This window comes from Mesocricetus auratus, unplaced genomic scaffold (genome assembly GCF_017639785.1).
Source record: "Mesocricetus auratus isolate SY011 unplaced genomic scaffold, BCM_Maur_2.0 Super-Scaffold_100045, whole genome shotgun sequence".
In the NCBI taxonomy this organism is placed as follows: Eukaryota; Metazoa; Chordata; class Mammalia; order Rodentia; family Cricetidae; genus Mesocricetus; species Mesocricetus auratus.
In genome coordinates this window covers 9,193,383-9,207,804 of record NW_024429222.1, presented here as the reverse complement: position 1 = coordinate 9,207,804, position 14,422 = coordinate 9,193,383, and positions in this window count along the sequence as shown.

Sequence of the window (14,422 nt, the reverse complement as noted above, 5' to 3'; positions counted from 1 at the left end):
CAGGGCAGGAAACTGGACAGGACTGGAGACAGTCATGCGAAGAGAACGAAGCCTGCGTCATAGTGACAGGTATGTGTTCTCTCATTTGCAGTTCCTACACATACAATCATGTGTGCGTCTATAAAGCAGGTGTAAAATTGTCTAGGAGAAAGAAAGGGCATAGCGGGAGGGGAGAAGGGGAGAAAAGGTAGGATGGGTAGGACACGAAGGGGGAGGGATAAGCTCGCTCGATACACAATACACACTGGTAAGAAAGTTACAAAATAAAAAGGTGTGGCTGTAGTCCAGACAGGAGCCCTTGCAGCTTTCTTGCAGAAGGATCATCAAATGGGTCTTATTTTAGCAGAAGGCCTCCTGGCTCCTACTCTTCAGTGATCCAAGTAAGAGATGGTGGTGTCTGGAACCCGGGCAGCGTCAGGCAGATGGATTGAAAGTGACAGGGGAAGTCCAGCATGGTTGGAGCTGTGTGAGCAAGGAAGCTGCTGGCATAGACTGAGGTCAGACATGGACCATCAAAATGAGGAAGGGACTGTGGAGATGGCTCAGTGAGTGAGCTTGTTGCGCATGCGTGAGGAACTGAGTTTGGGTCCCAACAGTCAAATAAAACCTGGATGTGACCTCATGTATACTCATAACTTGGGGTTATAGTCAAGTGGAAGAGACAAGAGGATGGCTGTAGCTTGCTGGGCTCCTGATCTTAGCTCTATATTCATGAGAGACCCTGTTCAAGAGAATAATGCTGAGACTGATGTAGCAGGATGCCCAACATCCTTGCCCTTCTATGACCTCCATGCATGCAAACATAGGTGTTCATACCTCCACATGTGTATACAACACACACACACACACACACACACACACACACCCCAAAAGTTATAAGGTCACTTGAGGTGTGAGATGCAGCCAGACTGTGTGTACTTTAGGCAGGGGGTGTGTGTAGGTAGGCCTGCTGCTTGTTCTCCATTCTGAGGATTCTGAGGAGGGGGCTGGATGTGGGGGACGCTCTCAGCCTTCCATCTGCACAGTGTTCCTGCCAGCAGACTTGGGAGCTAGCACCCACTTCCTCAGTGAGGTTGAGGGACCACTTTCTCAGGAGGGTGAGAAGCACCTCCGGGTGCATCGGCCACACCTTGGCCTTGGGTGGGTCTAAGGTGTTGGACCTCACCTGCTTTGATCTGCTAACCCCAGTTACAGCCCAGAGGGTCTCCGCTTCCAGTTTGTGAATAACCTACCTCTCAGACCTGGTTTCCCATCTTCCCGGTCCTTAGCTGAGTTGTCTTCAAACTTCTCCACAGCCTTGACATTGCTATTCAGCCTGGATACCAAGGGCATCCTGGTCAGGTGAAGGGAAGGTGAAGCACCTGGAATCTTCCTGCCATGGAGAAAGCACTTGGAGGTGCTCAGAGGCCGCGTTTAGCAGACTTAATTATAATCTTTTCTTGTCACAAGTTCTGCTCACCGGTCCAAGTTACAGTTTGTTAAAGACGTCCCAATCTGGCTTCATCCTTGGGAGATGGTTCAGTGGGTAAACCTTCCGTTCAAGCTTGAGGACCCGAGTTCTCATACTTAGTATCTATGTAAAAAGTCATGTGTAGTGGCTCTGCCTGTAATCCCGGCACTGGGAAAGTGGGGACAGGAAGATCCCTGGGGCTTGCTGACCAGTTAGTCCGTCAGTCTAGCCAATCGGTGAGCTCCAGGCTCAGTGTGAGAAACCTTGTCTCAAAAACTAAGGCAGAGAAGCAGTTGAGGAAGACACCTGATGTTGCCCTCTGGCCTCCACACACCCCACCACGTGGACACACATGTAAACATGCACATACACACAGCGTGTGCCACCAAGTGCCGAAGAAGGCACATGGGTCCACGACTCAGCCTTTCAATCTACTCTAGGACCCAACTTACTGGAGAGCTTGGGTCAGATGTTTGAGATATGTGACCAGGAACACGGTCTATTGAGCCCCTCCCCCCCAGTCTCTAATCAACCTGGGGTCTGAAATGAAGACGGCACTGAAGTGAGGCTGAGCCATACCAGGTCTAACGCCAGCCCCAGAGGCCTTGCCACGTGATGAAGGGAACAGGCTAGACCGCGGGCAGACCTGGGTTCCCACGCCCCCGCTTCTCTTCGGTTGCTTGCTGTCAATAAGGTTCTGGGTGCTCTCTTCGCCCCTTGGTATCCTCATTTCCCCACAAAAGGCACACCCTTTGGTGTGAGGCTAATTTGGGTGCCAGCGGCGTGGACAGAGTAGAGGGCGGCCAGGCAGCTTGATGATTGCTTTCAATAATCTGGTGAGGCGTGGGGGGCGGGGTTAGAGCGCAGAAGCTTGGTAAATTCAGAAAAGACCTCTCTGGGGAAGACACATTTGGACTGTGGGGACAGAGAGGCGGCTCCACAGTTCTTAGGGAAGAAGGAATTGGCTGTGGCTGAGATAGGTGGTCATCAGATCTAGCCCCCAAGGCGAGGCTGTGAGGGAACTTTTGGACAGGCTGATGACAGACACTTTGCCGCTGGGCAACTCCGATCTCTCTTGGACTGTGTGTGTTTCTGGGCGGTAGGCTTTGGATGGCTGTTGCCATGGGGTAGCTGCTGAGCAGGGGAGACGGAAGGCAAGCCTGGTGACCCACGTCTCTCTGTGTCTGCTGGTCTATGTATCTCCGGTGATGACAGCTCAGGGCTGGCAACTGTCCTGTCTGTCTACCTTCTCAGTTTTGAACAGATTCCCATCTATCCCAGAACCATACAACAGAAGGATTCTGGGAGCTATAGCTCCAGCTAGTCCAAAGTGAGATGTCAGTTATCATAGGGTGGTACCTTACTCCCAAGGGAGAGAAAACCTGACGAGGAAGCGTGTTCTCTTTCACTTGAGATGCCTGTTTAAGATGATACCCTGCGACCCCTGCCATTCAAGTCCCAAGGAATCCTCTCCCCTCAAGTTTGAGCTTGCTGTAGGGACTTATTTCAAGAAACAGAAAGGTGACATGCCATCACTTCTGAGACCAGGTTTTAAAAGGATGTGGCTTCTGGTCTCAATGGCCTTTCCTGTGTATTAGTTCCACACTCTGAGGCCACTCAGCTCCCCATTTGATAGCTGATTCTTTAGGGACCCACATGACAAGGAACTGAAGGAGACCTGTAATGGGTGGTGGATCTGAGTGAGGACCTGAAATCTATAGTCCAAGGACCATCTGGGAACTGAACCTGCCAATTGCCATGTAGGCCAGTTTGGAAACAAGTTTCCCTCTGGTATCTTCAGTTGAGACTACAGCGCAAGGCATCAGTGTCCCGTCTCCAGTCTCAAGAAGCAACTTGAGCCAGAGGCTAACAGATTCTGGACTTAGGGAAAATGTGATACAACAAGCAATTATTGATATAAACTATTATATTTTAGGAGAAAATTTCTGTAACTGGTAATTATTGTATGTGGGGGTCGCTAAACCACATGGATAGCAAAGTAACAATATATGGGAAACAAGAAGACTAGTTCAATACAGGTAAGTAGCTGGCAGGATTTTAGGCATATTTAGGCACAGCACAATTCGGTGAAAACTTTCTGGGTGATAATTAATCCCCGGTGTCACAGTAAATCACAAAGTCAGCTAAATAAAGAGGTGGCGTGGCTGCATTTAAACACTTTGTAAAGTACGCTTGAAGCCTCCCATAGAGATGGGTTCTATGGACTGACTGAGGAAAACAAGCTCAAGATAAAGGTCTGAGGAAGGATCCTGTGTGGTCTTGGTCACAGATACCACAAAGGCCATGTTAACATGCTCATTCCCAGCCTTCTGGGCAGATGACAGGTTATGCATTCCTTCCCTGTGTATTAACACTTCAGGTTCCCCTAATGCATTCCCGTGAGCACAGAGACCTCCCGTGGCTCCTACAAACATAGGTGTGTACTGGGTATCATGTAAAGGAAAGATGGACAGCATGGAGGGTCAGTGGGGGATAGGGCATAGCTAGGGCAAGTTTGATGACAGAGAGCTCGGGTGGAAGGCTTTCAGGTCCTGGTTGGGTTGGTTGTTACAGCCTGAGCTGGAAACCCATCCTTTGGCCATTCCACCAAGACTCCTCCCAGGTAGACGTTATCGTCAGACAAAGTTGAGTTGATTCATGGCTGCACAGGGCAGATGATTTACACTGTCAATAAGATGTTAACAGCCAGCCCAGCATACTATTGGAGAGCCTGGGAAGATTTCCTGGCAGAGTGAATGGAGACTTCCAGGAGACCTCAACACAGAGTGGCCGGCTGACTGATGAGAAGGTTGTTTGGGGCCCATTTCCCAGCCCCACCCACTCCCATCTTTTCCCACTTCTTCCTACCCTCCCCTTCCTTGACCAGCTCCCCTCTTCCTTAATTTCTCTCCTCTCTCCTCCCAGGCCTTTCCCTCACCAACTCCGGCCTCCCCTCTCCCCTTCCATCCTCTTCTCATCTCCTGCTCTTTTCTTCCTCTCCCTCCTTCCTTCCTCCTCCCTGGCCTATGATGAAAGGCCGCCCCAGCCTCCCCAGCCTCCCTCCTGATGAATTATGCAAACCGTCCAGCGGGTGTGCCTGGCATCCAATTAAGTCCTTGGCCAGGGTGATAACACAGGCAGATTAAAATGTAATTCATTGGGCTTGACATTTAGGCCCCAGTGTGAGCAGCAGCCAGGAGAAACAACACGCCTGGGTACCTTGTGTGTGTGTTGAGAGGAGGCTCTGGACTACCTGTGCTGGCTTAGCTAATTCCAGCTTGGAGCAGTCAGCTTCCACACTGTGTTTGCCGTGGGTGAAGGGACTGGGCAAGGCCCGTGATGGGCTTTGAGCCAAAGCAGACTTCTTTTCCTTGTTCCCTCTAGACTTTTAATTTGGAAATAATTTGAGATTTACACAAGAATAGCAATCATGGCACAGAGAGTCCCCATAGATCCTTCACTGATGCTCACGTCTTATGTAACCACGGAACAACGATCAAAGCAAAGAAATTAACATGGGCACAATCCCATTAACGAAGCTACTGATGTGTTTTGGATTTCACCCAGTTTCTCACTAAGGTCCTTTATTCCTGCTCCAGGATCCAGGCCAGGACCTCACATTCCACGGCAGCCTTTTGTGATCATAACTCCCCAGGGAGAACAGTTCCTTTCCAAGGCCCAGGCCAGCGGCTCTCAAACATCATAATCGTAGCAGGGAATTTGCTTAAAGGGCATATCCTTCAATAGACATTGGGAAGTCTCTGCTGCAGCCTTGGCACCTTTACTTTTAACACGCAGCCAACAGAGAGCGGCTGACCCTGCCCTCTCTGCCTCCTCTAGTCTCATGGTTCTTAGTACCTTTGCCAATTCACTTGTCACAGTCACCATGCGGTGTCACTCATCTCTTGGCTTCGTCTTAGGATATAGCTGTGTTCCCTCCCCACATCACCCCTGGTTAGATTTGTAGGGAAGGGGATTGGATCTATACATTTCCCTCCTTTCCACTATTGGACTGGTCAATAGCTGGCCAGAGCAAAGACCCCCCCACCACAAGTCCTACTTGGAGAGGGCAGCAACTGGGACCTACAAGTCTACACAGGATTCCCCATGTTGTCCTTTAATCCACTGAATAACGCTGTAAAAAAAAAAAGCCAAGGGTTTGTTTGTTTATTTGCTTGTTTTCATAAAGCAGACCTAGGAAAACATCAAAGGTGTGGTTAAACCTGGACTTGGGGTAATGCAGTATTGGACTGTATTTATATTTTAGTATTTTTATCCACTGGAAATTAAAATGTGGCTGAGCCTCATATATTTTATATTCTAGCGTCAGTTAAGTAATGGCTTGTGGCTGTAGAGACTGTAGATAGGCCCAGACTTGAATGTGACACTAGTGGCTCTAACAAGGGGTCCCCTTGTGCTTGCCTGCCCAGTCCCTGTCTTACCTAGGAGGCCACAAGTGACAGGATGTGAGGATCATGTGTAGTTGTCCCTCACTATGTCTCCAGGGTATGGTATGACAGCGCAGCAGGGACTTGATAAATATTTGCTGCATAAATGAGTGATGACGAGCTTGAGGGCATATGCAAGTAAACATACACATGAATGGCCACGGGCATGAATGTGTACAGGAGTGTATAAACAATCACCTGCGTGTGTGTATATGCGGATGTCCACAGGCACGTGTGTGTATAAATGAATGGTCACAGAAAGGAGTGCTTACGTAAGTGAGTAACCACACGCGTTAGTATATATGTGAGCAGATCAACAGGTGACTATAGACACGAGTGTACCATAAGTGAGGCTCCGTGCATAAGTGTATAAATGAGTTAACACACAAATGCTATGCACATGCTCAGATGGACTTGCTTTCGGGGATTAGACATGTTAAGCTGGTCAGAGGGTGACAGTCTCCAGAGACCGTACCCTATGGGCATGGACAATGAGCCAGCTCTCCTCATCTTCATGCTTAGCACCTCCGTTTTTCCAGCTGTGAAATGGGACCTTGGTTCCTCCATACCTAGGCTGCTCCGATTTATGATCTTGCTGCCTTTACCCCACCCTCTTGAATAGGTTAAAAATAGGGCTAAATGAGGCTTGCTGCTGGCACCTAGATATTTCTTTCCGCTTTGCTATTTCTTCTCTCCTTTCTTCCTCCTATCTCTCTTAGCCCATGACAATGTTATCACACCCCTTTTGGGCTTGACCTGGGGCTTTTTGTTTGTTTGTTTGTTTTTTGTGTTTTTCCCTTGAATGCTCCCTTCCACAATGTCAGATGGAACCAGAAGCCCAGAGTGAGCTGGCATAGTATGGTTCCTCGCAGACAAGGGAAGACGTTAGGAGCGCCTTGTATCTTTTAAAATAGACCTGTTGTCGTCGGAATGTATTTTTAGCCCTGTGAGAGATTGGCATGCTCTCTGTACCACCATCTGCCAAAGGCAGTTGCTAGGCAACTGACACTGACGACAGCAAGGGGATGGCTTCATGGAGGATCTGGGGACCCTAGTGGCTCAGTCCCTCTGCACTGTCTAGTTCCTACATGACAACAGCCAGGCCCAGGAGAATAAATACTCCTATCCTAGGAGGCTACATTTCAATTCAGTGTTCGTGAGCTGAGCACAAAGAAACTGCCCAGGCAGCAAGGACAATAGGAACTGCTGTCTCTTTGGCGGCTAGAGCTCTTATTTCGAAAGGTCAGGTGCTGTTGCACTCACTGAGCCAATATAGCACAGCCACGGCACTCATAGTGCCACGGGCATGGGCCTGAGCTGGGCATGGACTACTGGCAAGGGGTCAGTCCAGAGCAGGCACCATGGAAGGAAGCAGCAGGCAGATGGCTGGGGCTCCCGGGCTCTCACCCAATTTGGCTTATTTTTCTCAGTGTGTTGTCTGCCTTTCTCTGGATCCTAATCCTATCTCCTTCCAGGTTAGGATATGTCAAACCAGGTAAAAATGCATCCATATAGAGGAAGGCAAGACAATCCCAGAGCAGGACCTGGCATCGGATCTTCCCTGTGCCGCTTATGGCTTGTCTGTGAACTCACAGAAGCCTTGCATCTCAGAGCCGCAGTCTCTTCTGTGAAAAACAGTTGCTCTCATTGTGCTCCGAGACTTCAAAAGCCAGTACCTTGAAGTAGGTGTGGACTGCGGGACAGAAAGTAGCTAGCCATCCATCAATTTCAAAGCAGAGAATTTAAGTCTCCTACTACAATCACCTACCCTCTTTCTTATCAACAGACTCAAACCTGGGCATGACACCAGTCTCCCCTCCAGACAAAGTCTCACCCAAGATACCTGAAAAAAAATAAAAAGGGAAGGGTACCCCTGTTATCTTGTGTACTTGCAGGAAAATTGCTTTTCTGAGAGTTCCTTGTAAGCCATTGACAAAGCAGAGTGGGAGACAGTACTAGGGATGAGGATGGGATGGTAGAGCAAGGAGTTGGCAGGAACCTGGGCTGTTCCAGGCTTAGTGTAGCTCCCTCAACCCCAGAGGATGGAATGAAGTGTTTTGTTTGTGGGGTCTGAGCGCTGTTGACTGAGTGGGGAAGGTATGCTATCAATTAGATATCACAGTGGGTGGGACAGAGGTGTGTTCTATAAAGAATCTCTGGGAATAGGGGAGCATCTTACTCTGATTGCTGGCCAAGGGGCGAGGGAACTGAGACAGTGTTACCCTGACACTCACCAGTTCCTGGGAGTATCAGTTCCCTGGTACCTCCAGTCTCCTGTGTGCTATGCACAGAGTGAGTGCCAGCATCCCAAAGGCAGTCTCCTGTCTTATACAGTCTTTTCATTTTTAGTGTGGTGGCATGGAACACAGAGAAAGAATCAGCTTGCTCAAATGCAGGAGGACATAACAGAACCCAGTTTCCCGACTTTCCCAGGTGACTGGTGCAGCCCACATAGAGGTAAATGGGGCCACGTGCCTCAAGTTTGCTGTCATCTACCTGTGGCCCATTATGTCACCTTTTGGCCCCTTTGATTTATTCGTGGAAGTTCACAGCTAAACTCCAACTCAATAGATGATTGGTTCCCTCCGTCTTCAACTGGCACACTCTTAGCTTATGGTTATTGATACCCATGATGTCTTTCCCTTTCCATGATGCCTAACCTTATCATGGTCATTGATACCCATAGCTGCTCTCTGGTCTACCCCAGCGGTCTTCCAGGTCATCCTGGCATCTAGCTGTTTTAATTTTCGTTTGTTCTAGTTTAATTTCCAGGCACATATCGGGTGTGATGATGACTATGGGGAGAGGGCTGGACTCAGTCTGATGTCCCTCCTTTTGCTCTGCCCTGTTTCGTGGGGAAAGGCATGAAGGGAAGACTCTTGCTTTTCCCCACTTCCAGCTTTGCCCACTTCGCCCCACAGGGTGAGACGCACAGGGGAGTGTGCAGCAGTTCCAACAGTGTTCCCATTCCATGCCATCCCCAGTGTGCGATGGAGGCAGAGGGCAGTGGCTCTCATAGGTGAGAGCGTAAGCCTAGGCAAGTGAAAATTGACCTTTTGGGATAGTTTTCGAATCCCAATATCTTTCTTCTTCCTCTTCTAGGAAGCCCTGGGATAAGCGCTAGGCGTTTCCTAGCACGGCGGCTCACCTGGGGGAAACTGGAGCGGTATGGACACTCTAACTTGCCTGAGGTCACTTGCCAGATGGTGGCAGAGCAGTAGATATACCTGACACAGCGCCCCTTGCTTGGCTTTTGGCACAGCACACTGGCTCCGCCTCTTAGCCTTCCTCAGGCTGCTCTCCCTGCTTGGATCTGCCCGATTGTCCCGTTGTTGGTCTACTCAATGAGTAGTTCATGTCACCACCCTTGTGAGACCTGGCATAGAGAGTTTTCCTCAGCTTCCACAGCAGACCCTGCTCATGGTGACTATTATGTCCCACTGCTGGTTTTTACTCCTGCGTTTGTGGCTTCCTTCTGAGGAAGACATCATTTTTCTTACTTTTATCTCCTTTAATATCAGCAGTAGTTATAAAGAAACTACATTTTCAACCTCTTTCTTCTCCCTCCCTCCAGGGCCTTGAGCAGATCAAGATGTAACAGACAGGCTTCTTTCAGCTACTGGGCTTCATTGCTGACCATCCTGTTCCTGAATGCGCCATGTGGGAGAATCCAGACGCCGAGGACAGCTGCATCTCAGTGTGGCCCGTTTTGGCTGGAATTCAAGGAGTAATTACACTCAAATGACTGTTATTACAACCCACATCAATCAGTGGCCTTCTCCTCGAATGCTCTCATCAGGAAACGGGATACTCTCCCGAAAGATGCTGTCTGGTTTAGCCCAAGTGTCTTTCTGGTGACCAGCATGTGGGTGCCATCCAGAGGGAAAGGCACTTGTCGTCTGTAGCCTAATCTATAGAATATAACTTGTATGGTTGAGACTGCTGGTCCCTGGAATTAGGCAGGTCTGATTTCAAATTCCGTTTTACACCTGGGCATAGCTTCTCTCCATCTCCATGTTCTAACGGGTAATGTTTGGCTTCAGGGATTCAGGGACATAGTGTGTTTAAAGTGTCAAGAGTTCTACAGTGATTGTTAATTAGACTTCCCTTTCCTCTCATTCACCAATTAATCATTGGCTCTTTGTTCTTTATTGGGAGCATGGTTCTGTAGTTACAAAGGCTTTGCATCAGCAGCTGGATGCTGAGGCCCAAGCTCGTCTCCATTTTAGGCTGCCTTAGGAACACAAAGCAACGCACACAGGGAGACTTTCCTGGAGGGACTGGAGCTTTCTCTGGAGTGGGAGCAAGAATTGCACTGAACATCACATTGGCAACCTTCTATAGGGTGGGGGCTGTCCTGGGGGAAAGGGTAAGGGCAATGGGAATTGGAAGACCTCCACAATCATGAGGTACCCCCAATTTTATAACACTACCCTGGAAAATATCATGGGTGGTGAGGGAAGGACTTTGTTCCTGTAGAAGTTTGGGGGAACAGCTTCTTGAATAGGCCCCTGGTGACCTGGTTAGAAAGAACATGGTTGTGGTTTGAATCCTAAACGCCCACCATAGGCTCCTGTTTTGAACTTTTGAATCCCGGTCAGTGGAGCTTATTTGGGAAGGTATGGGTCTAGCTGGTAGATAGGTCTCTATGGACCTCTTTCTGCTTCCTGGTCTGCATGATGTGGACAGCTTCTGGCACACCCTCCAACTACACACTCCTGCTGCCACGGCCTGACAGGCTATGCCAAGCCATTCTCGCTGTAATGATACTCAAAGAGACCATGGGCCCAAAGGATTCTCTCACCCTTTAAATTGTTTGTCAGTTATGTTGGCCACACTAACTCCAAGTAACTAATAAAAATGCTTATAAAAATGGAGGTACAATCAGCCAGGCAGCCCTATCGGTGTGCATGGAGCTTGGGCACAGGCCTTGAATCAATTTTGGAAATTTTCCCCATCAATTTAATAAAGTATTTTCAAGTCCATTTTGGGTAGAGTAAATTGGGGATCCAGAAAAGATAAAGTCAAGTGGCCACTCTTCTGCTGGGCAGCACCTGGGGTGGTATGCTAGTTTAACTTTCTATTGCCATGAGAAACATCATGACCAAAAGCAACTTGGGGACAGCCCATCTTTGAGGGCAGTGAGGGTAGGCACTCAGGCAGGAGTAGAGGCAGGAATTATGGAGGGACCCTGCTTGCTGGTTCCTTCCCAGGCTCACAGCTTACATTCACGTACCCACACACACGTTTTGCCTGCATGTGTTGCTGTGCACCATATATGTATTGAGTGTCCTCAGAGGCCGCAAGATGGCATTGGATCCCTTGGAACTGGAGTTACAGAAGGTTGTGAACAGTCACATGGGTGCTAGGAATTAAAACTGGGTCGGTGATTTTAGCTCCTGAGCCATCTCTCCAGCCTCTTAGCTGCCTTTCTTTTACCCCCCAGAACCATCTGCTCTAAGGAGGTACTACCCACGGTGGACAGGGCCCTCCCACCATCTGTCGATAATCAAGAAAACGCCTGACTGACATGCCCATGGGCCAATCTGATGGAAGAGAATTTTCAGTTGAGATTTTTCTCTTTCCAGATATATCTAAGTTTATGTCAAATTAACAAAACAAACAAACAAACAAAAACCCAACCAGCATAGATGGTATGGATTAAACACATAGGGTGCTGACGCTTACCTGGGAGCAGGAAAGGGAGGTTTGACCTGAGATTTACAGGATGAGAGTGCTGTCATTTATGCTGTACTGGAGAAGTGTTTTTACATGTCACCGACAAGCTGTTAGCAGAGGCAAATCACTAAGTCTATATGGACCCCAACTTACTTTTCTGTATAATGGCAATAGAGATAAAATGCCCACTGGGAACATCTATTTTGAAGGTGAAGAGAGCAGATGTGTACACCATGCCTGTGTGCCCCAGGGGGCATGGTGATATTAGTCACGATTTCACCCGTGGTCCAGGGAGGAGACAGACTCTCAGGGTAGCAACAGCCTTACGGTCTGCTTCCCTTTGATCATTTCAGACTCCCCAAGAGCTGGGGGACTTCCTTTCTCCTCCAGCACCAAGTGCTATCGGCTCTGCCCTCCTCACAGTTCTGCCCTCAGCTTGCCCCTTTCGTAAGACAGAAAGCAGGAGAAACACAAACCTCACCAGAGCGCACTACTATCGTGGGTATTAGCTTAACTCCTAAGACTGCCTTGTTTGTGACTGGGACAATCCGCAGAGAACTCAGTGCTCTGAAACTCCCTTTCCTTCATTTTTTGGTGTTTGTTTTAGCCTCGGACACAAGAGACACCTCTCTGGGTAGTCAAGGGTAGCCCAGGATTCCTTCTTAGCACGTGCTGCATTGTCCTGTTTGATGGTGAGTGTAGCCCATTCTGTTCCTCCTCATTTTTCTGACAGGTCTTCGTTTTCTGAGTGTTCAAGCTACTGTTGAGAATGCTCAAGTTCAGTTACGGTAACTTGTCGTTTTCTTCTCACTCACTTGCTTCCCTGCTTGCAATGCAGGGTCTTCTAGCACGGGGAAGAGTTCATCATGATGTAAGTCTCCCTGATGCACATACTTCCTTTGATGACCCGTGGATACTCTGCTGGAAGTCAATAAATTACCTAGTCTTTACAATTTCTGATGTAAAAGGTCTTGCAGAAGGGTCAGAGCTGGGAAGCCCAGAGGGAAATTGCCGAGAAATTTACCATGGCTGCCTTTCCCCTTCTCTTACATTTCTTCCTCACCAATCCTGAGTGATTACAATGCAGACGTGCTGGCCTTGTCTCCAAGTAAATAATGAAAACCATAAATCCCCCTTTACAGGGAGCTCATGGACCCCAGACTGACAACTGGGAAACCAGCACAGGACTGAACTAGGCCCACTGTACGTGGTTGTCAGTCAGGAGGCCTGGGCAATCTATGGGGCCTCTGGTAGTGAACAGTGTTTATCCCTAGTGTACGAATGGACTTTGGGAGCCCACTCCACATAGAGGGATACTCTCTCAGCCTAGACACATTGGGGAGGGCCTAGGTCCTGCCCCAAATGATGTGTCGGATTTTGATGATCCCCCTTGGAAGGCCTCACCTTCCCTGGGGAGCAGAAGAGGGATGTGATAGGAGGTTGATGGGGCATGGGAGGATGGGAGGGAGAGGCAACTGGGATTGATATGCAAAATAAGATTAGTTATCATTTAAATAAAAAATGAAAAAAACCTGTAAAAAGTCCCCCATTACAAATAAATAAAATGAAGATATGAGAGACTGGTGTGACCAGCCTGCATCCCCCAGGTCAAGGGTGCTCAGAACAGCAGACACTAGAATAGGAACAAGACTTTCCAGGCCCCAAATCACTGGTGCATCTTTTGTTCCTCGCCTTTGGTTAACTCATTTTGCTAATTAAATAGCTCCTCCTTTCCTTCCTCACTCCCTCCCTCCCTTCCCTTTTAAATTAAAAAAATTTATTTATTATGTATACAGTGTTCTGTCTGCATGTATCCCTGCAGGCCAGACAAGGGTACCAGATCTCATTACAGATGGTTGTGAGGCAACATGTGGTTGCTGAGAATTGAACTCAGGACCTCTGAAGACCAGCTAGTGTTCTTAACCGCTGAGCCATCTCTCCAGCCCCCTTTTAAAATTTTTTAAAATTAATTTTAATTGTAATTGTAACACAATGCTGGGCATTACACTCAGGATCTGGAACAAGATAGGCAAGGGTCCACCCATAAGTTTGTGACACTCATAATTAAACAAATGTTGACTGAGCCCATGTTCTGATTCCATGCACTGAGCTGCGCAGATTTCCCCTGAAACTACCTGTACATAGCTTATTGACACCTGCAGACAGAGGGGCTTGCAAGTTCCCAGTGGTTTTCACCCCAGGGAGTAACTTGTTTTTTCCCTCAGCCAAAGACTTCCTTGAATTTGGTTGCTGTATTTTGCCTTCCTGTAAAACAAGTGCTGGTCCAGGGTTCTGTGGTAGAGGACTCCCAGTTCAAACTGCCCCCACAGAAGTGGAATGGCCTGTTCCCAGGCTGATCCAGTGCCAGACTCCTGATGGAGGCAGGTCTCCTTGTTGCCTCTACTTCCTTTATAGTCCTTTGTCTCTACACTTGCGTCTTGGCCTTGACCGCAGTATTTTGATAGTGATCTGTGCTGGTACATTCACGCATTTCCTTGGACCCCACCACCCACATCCCTCTTATGGGAGCTTGTACTGTAAAAATGGAGTTGGGAAAGTCAGCATTTCCGGAGACAGGTGAGAAATGCTGTTCATGTTTCCTATAAATTAAGGGATGCAAGATTGTACCTGTTAGGGACCATAATTTGAAGTCTCTGGGGACTTCTTCAAGAATGTGGAAGGAACCTGGGTGAAGTCCAAAGATCCAAGGACATCCCAATGGGTCACCACTTCTGAAAATTTCTACCACTTCCCAATAACCCCACCTTTCCCCCAGCCTTTGGTGTGGTGGTGGTGGTGGTGGTGGTGGTGTGTGTGTGTGTGTGTGTGTGTGTGTGTGTGTGTG